Raw genomic sequence first — 15,942 nt, forward strand, 5'->3', positions numbered from 1 at the left:
GAGCCAGATGGGTAGAGGTGGCAGAGAAGAAGTAAACTGGTTGCAGTTGGAACAGAGACCAGAAGGGACAACCCCAGACCAGACCCTATTACTGGGGGCCGCCCAAGGCCCCACCTACCTCCCAAAGAACCCTCCAGACACCTTATCGTCCCACCACCCCGTTCTCCAGCAACCCGCCTCGCCCCAGTGACCCGTCAGCTGGACGATGTTTTAAATGTAACGAGCTGGGGCATGTAAAGGCCTACTGCCCCAAGAACCCCAACAGATTACAGTTCATTGCACCGGAATCACACCAGAGATCCGCAGCCCCAGATACCCTTGGAGCGGAGGGAAACCGTGAGTGTGGGCGGGAAGAAGGTCACCGCATGGAGGGACATTGGAGCACAAGTGTCAGCCATCCATGCTTCCTTAGTGGACCCCAATTTAATCAACCCAGAGATCCAAGTGACAATTCAACCCTTCAAGTCCAACTCGTTCAATTTGCCTACAGCCAAGATGCCTGTCCAGTACCAGGGCTGATCAGGAACGTGGACTTTTGCAGTCTATGATGATTATCCCATCCCCATGCTGTTGGGGGAAGACTTGGCCAATCATATGAAGCGGGCCAAGAGGGTGGGAATGGTCACCCACAGCCAGGCTAAACAAGCTGTGACGCCTAGCTCTGTTCCGGAAACTTCTATCAGGACCCAGTCAGAGGTGATGGACCCGGACCCCAGGCCAATGTCTGCAACAGCAGTAGTGGATCCAGTCCCAGAGACCCAGATGGAACCAGTCCCAGAACCAGAACCAGCGGAACAACCAGCACCAGATCCATTGCCAGCACTGAATCCAGTACTTGCAACCTCAACACCAGAGGGCCCCACCGAACCTGAACCGGCAACAGCCCATAACCCTACACAAGAGGCTCAGCCAGAGCATGAACCCCAACATAGTGTCCCAGCGGAGAGTGGTTCAGAGTCAACGGAAACAGTCCCATCCCCTACATCGCTTCCAGAGGGACCAAGCATAGGTCCACAATCCAATGAGAAACTGATGTCTCCAGCATCAAGGAAACAGTTCCAGACCGAACAGGAAGCAGATGAAAGCCTCCAGAGAGCTTGGACTGTGGCACGGAGCAACCCACCACCTCTCAGCTCTTCTAATTGATCCAGGTTTGTTGTAGAAAAGGGACTTTTATACAAGGAAACTCTTTCTGGTGGACACCATGAAGACTGGCATCCTCAGAGACAGTTGGTAGTTCCAACTAAATACCGGGCCAAGCTCTTGAGCTTAGCCCACGATCATCCTAGTGGCCTTGCTGGGGTGAACAGGACCAAAGACCATTTGGGGGGGTCATTCCACTGGGAGGGAATGGGCAAGGATGTTTCTACCTATGTCCAGTCTTGTGAAGTATGCCAAAGAGTGGGAAAACCCCAAGACCAGGTCAAAGCCCCTCTCCAGCCACTCCCCATCATTGAAGTTCCATTTCAACGAGTAGCTGTGGATATTCTGGGTCCTTTTCCGAAAAAGACACCCAGAGGAAAGCAGTACATACTGACTTTCATGGATTTTGCCACCCGATGGCCGGAAGCAGTAGCTCTAAGCAACACCAGAGCTAAAAGTGTGTGCCAAGCACTAGCAGACACTTTTGCCAGGGTAGGTTGGCCCTCCGATGTCCTCACAGATGCAGGGATTAATTTCCTGGCAGGAACTATGGAAAACCTCTGGGAAGCTCATGGGGTAACTCACTCGGTTGCCACTCCTTACCACCAACAAACAAATGGCATGGTGGAGAAGTTTAATGGAACTTTGGGGTCCATGATACATAAATTCGTAAATGAGCACTCCAATGATTGGGACCTAGTGTTGCAGCAGTTGCTCTTTGCCTACAGAGCTGTACCACATCCCAGTTTAGGGTTTTCCTCATTTGAACTTGTATATGGCCGTGAGGTTAAGGGGCCATTACAGTTGGTGAAGCAGCAGTGGGAGGGATTTACACCTTCTCCAGGAACTAACGTTCTCGACTTTGTAACCAACCTACAAACACGCTCTTTAGCCCTTCCTAAAGAAAACTTACAGGATGCTCAAAAAGAGCAAAAAGCCTGGTATGATAAACATGCCAGAGAGCGTTCCTTCAAAGTAGGGGGCCAGGTCATGGTCTTAAAAGCTCTCCAGGCCCATAAAATGGAAGCATCGTGGGAAGGGCCATTCACGGTCCAGGAGCACTGGGGAGCTGTTAATTATCTCATAGCATTCCCCACCTCCAACCGAAAGCCTAAGGTGTACCATATTAATTCTCTAAAGCCCTTTTATTCCAGAGAATTGCAGGTTTGTCAGTTTACAGCCCAGGGAGGGGACAACGCTGAGTGGCCTGAAGGTGTCTACTACGAAGGGAAAAGTGCTGGTGGTGTGGAAGAGGTGAACCTCCCATGACCCTTGGGCATATGCAGTGACAGCAGATCAAGGAACTGTGCACTAGCTATGCGCCGACGTTCTCAGCCACCCCAGGACTGACTGAACGGGCATACCACTCCACTGACACAAGTAATGCTCACCCAATTAAAGTTCAACCTTACCGGGTGTCTCCTAAAGCTAAAACTGCTATAGAACGGGAGATCCAGGATATGTTACAGATGGGTGTAATCCACCCCTCTGGCCGTGCATGAGCATCTCCAGTGGTTCTAGTTCCCAAACCAGATGGGGAGATACGTTTTTGCACGGACTACCGTAAGCTAAATGCTGTAACTCGCCCAGACAACTATCCAATGCCACGCACAGATGAACTATTAGAGAAACTGGGATGGGCCCAGTTCATCTCTACCTTGGACTTAACCAAGGGGTACTGGCAGGTACCGCTAGATGAATCCGCCAAGGAAACGTCAGCCTTCACCACACATGTCAGGTTGTATGAATTTAATGTACTCCCTTTCGGGCTTCGAAATGCACCCGCCACCTTCCAAAGACTTGTAGATGGTCTCCTCGTGGGATTAGGAGAATATGCAGCCGCCTACCTTGACGATGTGGCCATATTTTCGGATTCCTGGGCAGAACACCTGGAACATCTACAAAAAGTCCTTGAGCGCATAAGGGAGGCAGGTCTAGCTGTTAAGGCTAAGAAGTGTCAAATAGGCCTAAACAGAGTGACTTACCTTGGACACCACGTGGGTCAAGGAACTATCAGCCCCCCCACAGGCCAAAGTGGATGCTATCCAAAAGTGGCCTGTCCCAAAGTCAAAGAAACAGGTCCAATCCTTCTTAGGCTTGGCTGGATATTACAGGCGATTTGTACCGCAATACAGCCAGATCGCTGCCCCACTGACAGACCTAACCAAAAAGAAACAGCCAAATGCAGTTCTGGGGACTGAAGAGTGTCAGAAGGCCTTTAACCAGCTTAAAGCGACACTCATGTCTGACCCTGTACTAAAGGCCCCAGACTTTGACAAACCGTTCCTAGTAACCACAGATGCGTCCGAGCATGGTGTGGGAGCAGTTTTAATGCAGAAAGGACCGGATCAAGAATTCCCCCCTGTAGTGTTTCTCAGCAAAAAAACTGTCTGAGAGGGAAAGCAACTGGTCAGTCAGTGAAAAAGAATGTTACGCCATTGTCTACGCTCTGGAAAAGCTACGCCCATATGTTTGGGGATGGCGTTTCCACCTGCAAACCGACCATGCTGCGCTACAGTGGCTTCATACTGCCATGGGAAATAACAAAAAACTTATTCGGTGGAGTTTAGCTCTCCAAGATTTTGATTTCGACATCCAACACATCTCAGAAGCTTCTAACAAAGTGGCTGATGCACTCTCCCGTGAAAGATTCCCAGGATCAACTGGTTAAAATCGTCCTTGAAATGTGGAAAATATTGTTAGACTTTATGTACTTGGTAGTATATTTAGAGGTGCATGTGTCTTATTAACGCTGTTTTTCCTAGAGCTCCAGGAAGAAATGCCAGCCATCGTTTCACCCTAGCTGAGACTTGGGGGGCATGTCATAAATATAAAGGGAAGGGTAAACCCCTTTAAAATCCCTCCTGGCCAGAGGAAAAATCCTCTCACCTGTAAAGGGTTAAGAAGCTAAAGGTAACCTTGCTAAAGGTACCTGACCAAAATTACCCTGTAAGGTATCTACCATCCTGATTTTACAGAGGTGATTTCTTTACTTCTATTAAAAGTCTTCTGGTAAGAAAACTGAATGCTTTTTCATTGTTCTCAGATCCAAGGGTTTGGGTCTGTGGTCACCTATGCAAATTGGTGAGGATTTTTACTAAACCTTCCCCAGAAAGTGGGGTGCAAGGGTTGGGAGGATTTGGGGGGGGAAAGACGTGTCCAAACTATGTTTTTTCAGGAAGCCAGATAAAGTTTGGTGGTGGCAGTGGAAGTCCAAGGGTAAAATAGTTTGTACCTTGGGGAAGTTTTAACCTAAGCTGGTAAAAGTAAGCTTAGGAGGTTTTCATGCAGGTCCCCACATCTGTACCCTAGAGTTGAGAGTGGGGAAGGAACCTTGACAGGCACTGATTGCATCTTCGCCTAGGGCACCAGTTGCTGGCAGCTAGTCTAGGGCCGCCCCTGAGAGCAGGGGGTATTGGTTCCAAACTGTCACTTTGTTCAGTGGCTGGTAGTCTACACAGAGGCGTAGAGTCCCACCTTTCTTCTTCCCAAAAACGGCCAGGGCACCTGTGGGAAACCTGTGGGAAATGCTTAGTAGCAAATAAACCCTTTCTACCAGTTTTCATGGTTTTACACAGGGAGAGCCACTAGGTCTTTGGACATTGTGTAAATATGGCCAAAGGGAACTTTCAGGCTAGGTTGTAGGAAACCCCTACATTTTCAGTCATCTCCATTCAACCACTCTGGTAGGGGCACCATAGGGCCAGGCACAGGTAACAAGACTATGGTTCACACCTGGTGTGATATGTCCCCTTTTGTATACAGGCCACTTACTTCCGGAATTAAATTTCTGCAAAAAGTTGCACCACCTGATCTCACATGCTGCATCCGATATTTAGGTCTAGTGCTTGGAGCGTAGGTCACAGCTAGGCGTAGGATTACGCCTAGGCTAAGGGTGATGCTAGAATCAAGCTCCAGGGACATGCCTGGGTCAACACCGAGATCAGACTCCATAGACAAACCAGAATGAGAACTGGAGCCAGAGTCCAGGTGCAGGCCAGAGGTGAAAGCCGGGTGGTCAGAGTCCAAAGATAAGCCAAGTTGATATCAGGCCAGAGTCCAGATACAGGCGGAAGGTCAAAGCTGGGTAGTCAGAATCCAAGGACTTGGGGAGGATCAGGAGGAGGAGACAAGGCTGGAGTGGGTCAGTGGTGGGGCTGGAGCAAGGAAAGAATAGGGCAAGCACAATGCTAAGCCAGAGTTGTTAGACAACATCTAGAGCCAAGGGTCACGCCAAGGTCATCAGCAAGAGACCGGAGCTGAGGGTCAAGCTTGAGTCAATAGCTGGGAACCGGAGGGAAGGGCAGAGCCATGCACGCAGGCAGGAACCAGGAACAAAGTGGGCACTGTGTCAGCATCAGGGCAGGGGGTCTGCCTTGTTGCCCAGATGACTTACAAGTACTCCCAGGCACTGCCCACCTGGAGCCCTAGAGACCTGGGTTCAAATCCCACACATCCCCTTGTCTCTCTTCCTAGGAATAAAAGGAGGACAGCAGGATGACAAAGATGTCTCTGTCCTGGCTCTTTAATCCTTGCCCTTAGCAATTCTTCCTCCAGGGCCTGGTACCCAACAGGGTATGGAACAGCCAAACTGCAATGAATGGGAGCCAGGCGCCCAGACAGAGTCCAGGCAGCAGAGCACAGAATGAGGAGGAAAGGAGAGGATCTGCCAAGGACGGGAAACACTAACCCCTCTGGAGGGAAGGGGCCCTCCCTGCCATTTTCTTAACCCCCGGGCCTGTTCCCAGCTCTGCTCACCCCTCCCCTATTCTCAGCAGTTCCACCAAACTAAGGGAGTAGGTCGAAACCACAGGCCACTCCTGCTCCTGCAACAGAGAAGTAGGATGGTGACCTACCCGGAAGTGGGCGGTGTCCTTCCCTCGGCGCATGGTAAAAACGCTTGGCCCTGTCCTGCACCCACTAGGAGTGGGGTTGCGGGAGAGAGAGAGCCTGTTAGGTAGGGACCTTCCCACCACACCCAAACTGGCTCCAGGGCCCAGGTCCTCCATGGGTTGGATAGGAAAAGCCCAAAACCACAGGGTCCTCCTGCACAGGCAGGGTTTGTAACTGGGACAGTGTCTGTGGGGAGAGGAGACCCTGCCCTGCATGGGACAAACACCCCCTCTTGGGGGTCCCAGATAACATGGGAGAAATGCTAGGCAGAAAAGGAGAGAGGGTGACTTCTGCTGCTGCGAAGGGGAAGGACGGGATGCAGTGGAGAGAGAAGGCTTAATGTGCCCCCCTCCTCTGTAAAGAACCCCAGGGCAGAAGGGGCCTCACCCTGCCCCTCCCAGAGATGCCCTCAGCTCCATCAGTTTCAGGGCACCATGGCAGTCAGGCCACCCCCGCAACATCATCAGGGGTCCAGGAGGCTGGAGCTCCCCTAACTCCGCCTAGAATGCCCTGCACCAGGCATGGCTGTGCCACACCCACTGGTGTCAGTGGGGCTCACGTAGCTGAGGACTGACAACGTAGTGAACCAATGGGACAGGGTGTTACTAGCCCCCCTACCCCAGTCACTCTCCCTTTCCCTTGGGTCTCCCCTCACCAGTACTGTGGGAGCCTCCAGCCTCAGGGCTCTCACTCCTCGGAGGTGCTGCTGGCCCCTTGGGTGTAGGTGGAGCTGCTGGTGCTAGAGCAGGTGTCAAGGTTCCTCCCCCACTCTGAACTCTAGGGTACAGATGTGGGGACCTGCATGAAAACCTCCTAAGCTTACTTTCACCAGCTTAGGTTAAAACTTCCCCAAGGTACAAATTAATTTTATCCTTTGTCCCTGGATCTCCACTGCCACCACCAAACTCTAACTGGGTTTACTGGGAAACGTAGTTTGGACACTTCTTTCCCCCCCAAATCCTCCCAACCCTTGCACCCCTCTTTCTGGGAAAGGTTTGGTAAAAATCCTCACCAATTTGCACAGGTGACCACAGACCCAAACCCTTGGATCTGAGAACAATGAAAAAGCATTCAGTTTTCTTACAAGAAGACTTTTAATAGAAGTAAAGAAATCACCACTGTAAAATCAGGATGGTAGATACCTTACAGGGTAATTAGATTCAGAACATAGAGAATCCCTCTAGGCAAAACCTTAAGTTACAAAAAAGACACACAGACAGGAATAGTCATTCTATTCAGCACAGTTCTTTTCTCAGCCATTTAAAGAAATCATAATCTAACACATACCTAGCTAGATTACTTACTAAAGTTCTAAGACTCCATTCCTGGTCTATCCCCGGCAAAAGCAGCATACAGACAGACACAGATCCTTTGTTTTTCTCCCTCCTCCCAGCTCTTGAAAGTATCTTGTCTTCTCCTTGGTCATTTTTGTCAGGTGCCAGCGAGGTTACCTTTAGCTTCTTAACCCTTTACACGTGAGAGGATTTTTCTTCTGGCCAGGAGGGATTTTAAAGGGGTTTACCCTTCCCTTTATATTTATGACAGCAGGGGTCGCCCATCTCCTCCCCTAGGCAGGCTGGGGCCTCTTCAGTGGCCAGGCAGGGGGGTGGCTTGTCCTGAGCTCTGGCGCTGGCTCCTGGATCTTCTGCTTCCTGGAGAGGAAGCCACAGAGCCGCCTTGCCCAGCTTCTGTCCCGTCCTGGCTCCCTCCTGCACAGATGCACCCTGGGCCACCTCCATTTTGCCCCAGAAGATGCCTCAGGGCCTCCTCTGGGAGCTGGTGTCTCCCTCCTCCAGAATGCCAGGCACATCCACCGCTTGGCCTGGCCACAAGCTACTTCCCCTCCAGTGGGGACAGAGGGGCTGCTCTCCTCCTGGGGAAGCTGGCAGCTGCTTCCCACTGGCTCTGGAGCGAGCTGCACAGCCTTCTTCTGCAGCATTTGCCTGAGCCTCTCCATCATCAGCCTGAGCCTCTCTATCCTGGAACTGAGTGGGGAGAAGCCATGAGTCTGGGGTCAAGGCAGGCTCTCACTAACGGGCCTGTCTGCTCTGTCCCCCTGTTTCTGCCCCCTCACTGCACGCCCCACCACGGGGCACAGGGGCTACAATCTACACATGCTGGCAGCAGCTCACAGCACAGGCTGCTCCCAAAGCTCCCTCTCCCTACTGAGGCACTGTGACACAGGGGGAGTCTCATCTGTTCAGAGCAGTGGGGTTTTCAGTCTGTTTGGACAAGCAGCTCCCTCCTCCCGCCCAGGCTACATGCCCTCTCTGGCTAGAGAAAGACCAGAACCCGCGAAGGAGTCTGAGTTTGCCCTGGGAACTTGTCCCCAGCTAAACTTCACAAGGTCCCAGTCATATGAGGTATGAGTCCCCCTCAGTTCCCACTGAGTTCAGTGCAGTAGTGGGTGTTCAGCAGCTGCTGGGGTCTGACCCCCCAGAGACTCCAACAAGGGAAGGGCTGGGAGCCCTATTGCTGGGCTGGAGATGGCTCTGGAGAACACCCTGCAAGAAACACGCTGCCCGGGCCCAGAGCGAAGGGCTGCAGGGGGCTGTGTTAGCCAACCTAGACTCACTGGGAGGAGATCCCCCCTCCTCCTCCCACCATTTCTGCCTCTCCCCAAGCAGAACGGGAAAGCCTCTGAGGAAATGCTACCTGCCACTCACTAGGTCTAGATGGCGCAGTGCTGGGTGGCAGATGCTCAGAGTTGATCTATTCCTGGCCCTCTTCCTCGCTCTCCTGCACCAAGGTGGGCTGAAAAGGGAGCTGCACAATGCCCTGCCAGCAAGGAGACCGACAGTGGCTGTGAAAACAAAATCATGTTTTATTGCCAAGGCATGGTTAAACTCAGGCTAGCAGCCGGGGTCCAGAACACTGACATACTGTGGGCAGGACGCCTCCCGTCTCAAGGTCTCCTAGCACCTCACACACATTCCTGAAGCCTGACAAGCCAAGGGCTGTAGGGGAGGGACTCCAACCACACTGACAGAAAACTGTGGCCTGGGCAGGGGAAGCCACTGCCTCAGGGTCACACTGGGAGTCAGTGACAGAGCCAGGGATGGAGCCCAGGAGCCCTGTGTCAGGCCCCTACACTAACCACTAGAGGAACGTTCTTTTCCAGAGCTGGCAATTGCAAGCAGGACCCTGTTCCCAGTCTCCCTGGCTCTGAGAGGGAGTGTGACCGGCTGGAGAGACTGAGGCAGGGGATTGAGGGTCAGGACTCCTGGCTTTCAGTGGCCATTTTCCTATTGACTTATGGGGCCTTGGCAAGCCATTCCCCCGCTCTGTGTTTCAGTCCCCAGCAGTAAAACAAGGATCTAATACTTACTCACTATTGTAAAGTGCTGAGATTTACCCAGGAAAAGTCGTTCTGTAAGTGCTATGCAGCACTGGACCCTCATCGGTCAGATCCAAATTCCTAGAGTTTAGATCTGGGCTTTCAGTTCAATCCTGTACGGAGTGAGGAGCCCAGCCCTAGACCTTGGATTGAGGATCAGCCCTTCTTGGGGTGGGAATTGAGCTAGGAGGCTTTTCTGTCCCTTGCCAGGTGGATTAATAATAGAGGGTTTTTAAAATATGAACTGGGTTTTTCAAATTAAACTCACCATGGGTTTTTTCGTTAAAAATAAACCTGCTTCAAATTCAGTTTGAATTTGACAATCTATGTTAAGGCCTAAATTTGTTATAATCTCTTAAAATAATTTCAAGAGAATAGAAAGAAATCCATCTTAAGTAGTACATGTTTACTGCCAAGTTTTAAGGAGAGTCAAACGACTGAAGCACCCGGAACCAGAGTTCGTGGAAGTGCTAGAACAGCTTTAGACAGCAGTAGCCCTTCCTGTGAAAGTGCAGAAGGAATAGTTTCTTCCTTTCAGTTTATTCATCTAGTTCAGTTCAATGACTAGTTAACTGAATTTAAAAAGAACACTGGGAGTTGACAAAGAAGGCAAACTTGTTTTCTTCCTTCAATCTAGGAATAAACACTAGGTGTGAGGGAATGAGATCTACCCATTGAAAAATCTGGAAGAACATGGTGACCAGAATGTATCAATTCAGTTCACTAACTACAGCTAATATTTCCTTTCTTTAAGAAATCGGGTCGTTTTAAATGCAAAACATTTTTGATGAATGTTTTTTTCTTATGCTTCTCTTTCTGGCTCGGCCACAGCATTGCTGTGTAAACACCTCTTGCTCTTTACCTCAGTTTCACCACCTCTGTTTGGGATAGAGACACTTCTCTAACTCCTAGCAGTAGTGCGATTTGAGTAGGTCATGAGTGTTAGACACCTTTGGGCTCCAAATGACAACGGGTGATTTATCAAGAATCCCTTATGATTTCCTGCTTCTCCCCCATCCAGAGCCAATATCACATCTTTGGGTTTTGAAATTCTCAGCACCCCTCAGTCTCCTGCTGCCTTCAATTGTTCCTCAGATTTAGAGGCTTGGACGCTAGCAGGACTGGAATTTGTTTCTGGTTTCCTCTCTGTGTCTAGTCAATGAGGGTCTCAGTCTGGTCTCCTAAATTCAGAATCCCAGAAGTAGACATCTGGGTGGATTGATTTAAATCATTGATTTTAATCATGTTTTGCATTTGTACTTTTTTGTTATTTTCCTCATGATAGGTTGATTCTCATTAGTTGAGAATCATTAAAAAATGTTGATTTGCAACTAAATATAGTCTTTACACTAAATATGGTGCTTTTTCTTTTGCTAACCATGATGGTAAAGTATATCTATGTACATTTATGTAAGCAGTTATGTGGCTTAATTTACATGTCTTGTGTCTAATTTTTACATTTTAATAATGTTGGAAAATGGCAAACGATGCATTTATTTCCAAGACTATGATGGATTTTTTACTTATGATTTGTCCACGCACTATTTCGATGAAAATTCAAATGCACTTAAAAATGCACAAAAACAGCATTTTCAATTGGTTTATTAATTGAACAAAACTACCTTAAATGTGCTGGATACATAAGAACAAAAAAATTTACCGAAACATATTTTTCATTTAAAACTAACTGATTTAAGGAAGTATCTGCAGTTAGTGAAATGAACTGATTGTATTTGGTCATCGTCTCTCTCAGATTTTAGAACTAATAGGTCTGACCCCCGCACGTCTAGTATTTATTTATAGACTGGAAGAGGAAAACAAGCTTTCCTTCTTTTTCCACTCCCAGTCAGTTTCTGAAATTTGAATGAAATTGTTATTGAACTGAACTAGCTGAATCAACTTAAATTAAAAAAAATATTCTTTCTGTGCCTGCAGAAGAGGCTACTGCTGTCAAAAGCTGGTTTACCATTTCAATAAACTCTGGTTCCAGCCAAAGACTGCCATGAGTTCAGTGGTTTGATTACCATTAAAACTTACTTTATTACTTAATTTAAATGACTTTACTAAGCTATTGCAAGTTTAGGCATTAACATGGGTTGTCATAATTTCAAATTTAATCTCCAATAGATTTGTTTTTCCAAAAATAAACCTGTTTTTAATTTAAATAAAAATAATCCAATTTAACTTTTAAAAAATCCCTCTTTGGGTTTCTTGGTTTTGAAACAAGCATTGATTTTTATTCATCTTGATTTTAGGAGAACTACTACATTCATGAGAATCATAAACTGCTCATATGCCATTGAAGGAGAGAAGGCAGCAAAAGTCATCATATCAATAATTTGTTATGAATTGGTGACTCAGTCTTAAAAGAGACTAACTAGAGGGTTGGACACTTGTTTGTTTATGTAGGGCCAGTTTCTACCTCTGGACCAGTAACAATTGCACTGGATAATGCTGTAAAACCTACATTTTATTGTCAAATCGTCTAAGCCATTCCTCTTCTGCTCTTCTTGGTTTATAAGTTTCAGATCAACAAAATCTTCCCCTTGACAGTCAGTCACTGCCCATGTGGCTCTGCAGGCAGAGTAGCCTGAGCAGTACCATTGTGACATCCAAGGTAATTCAGCCACCCATCACTCACTCACTCCAATAACCCTGACCTTAAATCCTAACCCTACGGCCTCTGCCTTGGTCATCTCTCCCATTGAAACCTGCAGGATCATTTGCTGATTCCTTTTAACCAATGGGGTTTAATGATGCAAATCATCTGCACAGGATTAGCATTGACTGGCTAAGTTAACTCTGATGTCACAATGTGCCTCTACCTGCAGCACCAACTAAATGGGCACAGTGTGGAGATCAAGCTTTCCTGGTGGCAGTGGTTCCCAGTTGTCACTAAAATCAACAAAAAGAAAATCAAGTGACTTCAAGTGAGCTCTAGCTCACGAAAGCTCATGCTCAAATAAATTGGTTAGTCTCTAAGGTGTCACAAGTCCTCCTTTTCTTTTTGCGGATACAGACTAACACGGCTGCTACTCTGAAATAAAATCAACAAGGTTCTTTCCACCAATGCCTAGAAATTCCCTGAAATTTTGGAATCAATACGACGTAGTCTTCAAAAATTACCGCATTACAGACTGACAAAGAAATGCCATTGAATTGTGCTTTAGACCTCACTGCTCTCAGCCAACAATGACTTGAATTTCCTCCCTTTTAACTCCGTAATAACCCCCAGCTCACCCACTCAGCATGGAGACTCTCAGGGACTGGAGGCTGAGCATTCTCAACAGGTGGCCAGAAGACAGCACTAGTCAGGACAGGAGATCACTCTGGTGGAGATCTCTGTCAGTGCACTATTCCACCCCACCTCATTGTGAGGGCCTCCTACAATGACAGCTGGAGAACAGCCCCACCTGCCTCAGGAAGAAGAGCAGCAGAGAGAAATGGAACAAGAGAAGAGAAAAGAAAAGACATGAGGAAGGGAGGAAAAGAGAAGCAAAAAATGGACAAATTCCAAACGCCTCAGTGAGTCATAGGTTTCAAGGTCAGAAAGATCCACTCTGACCATCTAGTCTGTATAACATGGGCCATAGAACTTCCCTCAAAATAATTCCTGTTTGAATTAGAGCGCATATTGTAGAAAAACAGCTAGTCTTGATTTTAAAAATGCTAGTTGTGGAGGATCCATCACAACCCTGGGTGAATGACTTCAAATCCTGACTGTTAAAAATGTTTGCCTTATTTCCAGTCTGAATTTGTCTAGCTTCAACGCGCAGCCATTGGATCTTGTTATACCTTTGTCTGGTCAAATGAAGAGCCCATTAGCAAATAGTTGTTCCCTTATGTTCATCTTTTAACCCTCTCTTTGTTAAGCTAAATAGATTGAGCTCCTTGAACCTATCTTTATAAGGCATGTTTTCTAATCCTTTAATCTTTCTTGTGGCTCTTCTCTGAACCCTCTCAAATTAATCAGCATCTGTCTCAAATTGTGGACACCAGAACTGGACACTATATTCCAGTAGTGGTCGCACCAGTGGCCGGTACAGAGATACAGAACCTCTCTACTTCTACCGGAGATTCCGCTATGGATGGGTCCCAGGGTCGCATTTGCCCTTTTGGCCAAAGTGTCTCAGTGGGAGCTCATGGTCAGTTGATCATCCACCATGACCCCAAGTCTTTTTCAGGGTCACTATTTCCCATGATAGAGTCCCCCTCTTGTACATATAGCCTATATTTTTTGTTCCTAAAGGGAAACTTTACATTTGGACATATTAAAATATATGTTATTTGCTTGTGCTCCGGTAACTAAGCAATCAAGATGGCTCCATATGAGTGACATGTCCTCTTCATTATTTACCACTCCCCCGATCTTTCTGTCATCGGCAGATTTTACAGTGATGATTGTATATTTGCTTCCAAGTCACTGATCAAAAGTTTAGGTCGTATACATCCAAGAACCAATCCCTGCAGGACCCTACGAGAAAGAGACCCGCTCGATAATGATTCCTTATTTAAAATTACATTTTGAGACCTATTAGGTAGCCCGTTACTAAGGGGCGGAGTCCGAGTTGGGACATTTTTCTGACAACTTTACTTGTGTTTTCCGAACCTAGAACTCGGCTGGCAACGTATGGATCAGGCTGAATTGGTTCCAACCTCACTGAGAATCTTACCTTCTACACAGGGGATATCTGCTTTCTGCAAAATCAACACCGAAAGGAGAAACACTTCCAAAGAAGCTCCTCCTTAGCACTCAGGTGCGTGAACACAAATCCTCTCTTAGTCCTCTGGGAGAGACTGCGAGAAGGAGGCTTGCTGCAGCAAGGCTACAGGGGTCTCCCAGGTTCCCCCTGCCCTGCATCCCTGTCCTGCCTGGCTGATGTCAAGGGAGCTCTGTGAGGTCACAGCCTCCTCACCACCTCTGCCCAATAGGCTGAGTTCCTGCCAAAGGCCCCTGTGAAGTCACTGCCACACCCACCTCTCCCTTGCAGGGCTGATGTCTGCCCCCGGACAGCCCAGTAGGATGTTTGAGCTGCTCCCCACCTCACCCCACATGCTCATTATTGATTCTGGGCAGCAAATAGGCTACCCAGAGTCTGTTCCTCACCCCACACTGAGTTTTTCATAGATTCATAGATTTTCTTTTAGGCCATTAGATCTCCTAATGAGGCCTCTATTTCACAAACCATGAAATTTCACACCCTTACCCCCATATTAAGCCCAATAGCTTGTGTTTCACTAAAACACGCCTTCCAAAAAGGCAGCCAAGTGTGATGTGAGGCCATCAGGAAACAGAGAATCCACCTCTTCCCTAGGCAATTTCTTCCACTCATTAATCTCCCTCACTCCTAGATTAGGACTGGGCATTTGCTGTATTCAGATGTGTTGTTTGAATGGGCTGACTTGTCCTCATCATTATTTACCACGACACCAATCTTTGTGCCCCCTGCAGACGTAACCGGCTGTGATGCGATATTGACTTCCAGATGGTTGGTGTAAATGCTGAAGACAGTTAGTGGCTGAGAGTCTGTTCACCCCCCGCCGTCTCCCAGGCACCACACACCCACTCCCCCCTGTAGTACAGGAAAAGGGCATCCAGCCCTACTCTCATATGCTTTCAAAAACACGCTTAGCAGCAGTTTCAACTATGGGGTTATGAACCACGCATGGGGGTCCCCTGTTAACAAACACTCTTCACATCTAGCGTGTCAACAGGCTGCAGTTCTATGCATCTGAGTTTCCCACCTTCTAAACTGGTATGAGAAACCCACCTTGATGATCTTCATTTAAAATTGGGGAGACTGTATGGCACAGGGAAATGAAGTGACTTGCTTGTGGTCACACAGTGATTGAATGGAAAAGCCTGGATGAGAACAATGTATTTGTTCTGGTTCCCAGACCAGGCCCTGGTCCCTTGTGTTCCTTGCCTCTCTGGTCTAAAATTCAGGAAGCATCTTACTGGATGCTTTTTCTTCTTCTCCATTTTGCTTAGCTCCACATCCCCAGCGAGGAAGGATTTTTTGTACCCAGCTGGCTCTAACATATGTGGTTATTGTCACAGACTGAGTCCCCCTGGTGGACACTTATCAGACTGCACCAATTGGACCCAACCTCTGGATCCAGCTCTGTGGATCTTTTCGGGGGATGCGGGTGGGGGAGGGTTTGCTGATTGTTCCATCGGGAGGAAGTCCTGTTGGGAGGGCAGGGGAGCAGAGAGATGGGGGAGAAAGCGATAGGGTGTGCGTCTGGAGGTCCAGACAGAAGGGCTGCAGCAAGAAGGCCCTCACAGATTGAAGTAGCGGAGAACCTGCCTGAAGCCTGGGAAGGACAGAGCTGGGGATCAGGGACACCCCAGGACAGGAGCCAGGAGGAGCACTGCGCTAGGGTGGATTCGCATGAGAAGGACAAATCGGAGCTGGATCAAGTATCAGTGCTGACCAGAGCTGTATGGGGCCGTGAGTACTGGGGCTTGTGACTTTGCATTGGGAATCAGGAGGGAGGCTGTTAGCTAGTTAAGTGGGGAGGTTGTCGCATGTCGCTCTGTGGGGCTTTGCAGAGAGCAGCAGAAG

Source organism: Lepidochelys kempii, chromosome 2 (assembly GCF_965140285.1).
Source record: "Lepidochelys kempii isolate rLepKem1 chromosome 2, rLepKem1.hap1, whole genome shotgun sequence".
In the NCBI taxonomy this organism is placed as follows: Eukaryota; Metazoa; Chordata; order Testudines; family Cheloniidae; genus Lepidochelys; species Lepidochelys kempii.